Here is a 2,186-nt window from a genome sequence, read left to right on the forward strand (position 1 = left end):
ATATATATATATATATATATATATATATATATATATATAACTTTACAAAAAAGAATCGTTATAAATAAATTTATAATGTCCAAGTTCAATATACAGGGTGTCAAATAAGTCCCGGGACGGCAAGATATCTCGGCGGGGGAGCATTTTAGAAAAAAATATTTCAGACAAAAGTTATAAGGCTGAAAAAAACGCTATGAAAATACAATATAAATATCATGTGCTGTAAATAGGTACTGAATATAAAGGAAAATGAAGAAAGCAAAAATATAAACAAAAGGAAAATTCGTAAGTTTTTTAGGAATACTTTTTAAATAAAAGTTAGAGTTTGGAGGAAACATAATGTATCTATATAACATATGATATTATTTGTACGTACTGTTTTCATAGAAATCTGTGCTCAGATTGACGTCAGAAAGGAGTAAACTTTAGGAACACATAAAGAATTCATTGTGCTATCTGGCAAACATTGACATAGGATGGCGTCGCCAAGGTCAGAACAAGGTCAACTTTGTTTTTTTAAATAAAAACATTTTTTATTACGGTATTTTATTCTACGTAAAAAAGCAAACAATTTTTGCTTGAAAAAAATTTTTATACGACCTCTATTTTCTAAGATATTTATGTAAATATCTACAAAATTCTTGCTTTCAATAATATTTTACTTAAATTCTATCAACTTTACCGAAAAATATCAAGAGATAAAAATTACTTATTTTGTTTTCATAGAGCTCTGTGAATTTTTTCAGAATTTTGTGTTAACTTTTTAGTACTTCAAGAAAATGCAAGAAAATGCAGTACTAAAAAGTTAATATAAAATTCTGAAGAAATTATCAGAGCTCTATAAGAACAAAATATACAATTTTTATCTCTTGATATTTTTCGGTAAACTTGATAGAATTCAAGTAAAAAATTATTGAAAACAATAATTTTGTAGATATTTACGTAAATATCTTAGAAAATAGAGGTCGTATACAAAATTTTTTCAAGCAAAAGTTGTTTGCTTTTTTACGTAGCATAAAATGCCGTAATAAAAAAATCTGTTTCTATTTAAAAAAGCAAAGTTGACCTTGTTCTAACCTTGGCGACGCCATCTTATGTCAAATAACTACTATCGTTGAATACGTTTTTTCAAGCCTTACAACTTTTGTCTGAAACATTTTTGTCTAAAATGCTCCTCCGCCGAGTTATCTTGCCGTCCCGGGACTTATTTGACACCCTATATAAAGTTATTAACAAAGAAACTCGTTTTCAATGTTTAATATTATTTTGTAAAAAAGATGTAAAACCAAAATTACTTTTTCACAAAAAAAGTAAAAAAAGAGAAGCCAAGTGCACTTGCGTTAGCATTAAACTTTACAAAAAAATCTTTATATTGGGTGTACAACTTAGTTCGGTCCGTTTTCAAAAGATGGTTCTAAGTGTCATAAATGGTTGACGGCGACAGCTGATTTTTGCTGTATCGTGAAGTGTCAACATCTGTCAACCAAATATTGTTTACAAGCCTTTGAGTTTTGCACAACAAGTTTAATTTTTACTGCGTTGAAAATGTCGAGTTTCGTTCCAAATAAGCACCATTTGCGGGAAGTTTTGATTTTCTGTTTCAATTTGAAGAAAAGTGTAGCTGAAGCGCATCGAATGCTTGTGGAAGTTTATGGTGAATCTGCACCGTCGGATAAATCTTGCAGAGAATGGTTTCGACGATTTCAAAGTGGTGATTTTAGTGTTGAAGACAAAGAGCGTTCGGGTCAACCGAAAAAGTTTGAAGATGAAGAATTAGAAACATTACTCGATCAAGATTTGTGTCAAACGCAAAAAGAGCTCGCAAGAACTTTGAAAGTTACTCAACAAGCTATTTCGAAACGACTCAAAGCCGCGGGATACATCCAAAAGCAAGGAAATTGGGTCCCATACGAATTGAAACCGAGAGATATCGAACGACGATTTTGCATGTCCGAAATGTTGCTTGAACGGTACAAAAAGAAGTCTTTTCTGCATCGAATCATTACCGGGGACGAAAAATGGATTCACTACGACAACCCGAAACGCAAAAAATCGTATGTAAAGCCCGGCCAACCGGGAACATCAACGCCGAAGCCGAATATCCATGATGCCAAGGTAATGCTCTGTATTTGGTGGAATCAGAAGGGTGTGATCCACTATGAGCTGTTAAAACCTGGTCAAACCGT

The 2,186-nt window shown here is 32.1% G+C and overlaps 1 protein-coding gene across 1 annotated transcript in view; it reads left to right on the top strand.

Moving 5' to 3' along the window:
- Window positions 1-2,186, top strand: part of LOC116848084 (2-amino-3-ketobutyrate coenzyme A ligase, mitochondrial) — a 96,330-nt gene that overhangs the window by 10,187 nt on the left and 83,957 nt on the right. The window lies entirely within an intron of this gene.

This window comes from Odontomachus brunneus, unplaced genomic scaffold (genome assembly GCF_010583005.1).
Source record: "Odontomachus brunneus isolate Ranch 3 - 2012 unplaced genomic scaffold, Obru_v1 Obru_scaffold_089, whole genome shotgun sequence".
Classification (NCBI taxonomy): domain Eukaryota; kingdom Metazoa; phylum Arthropoda; class Insecta; order Hymenoptera; family Formicidae; genus Odontomachus; species Odontomachus brunneus.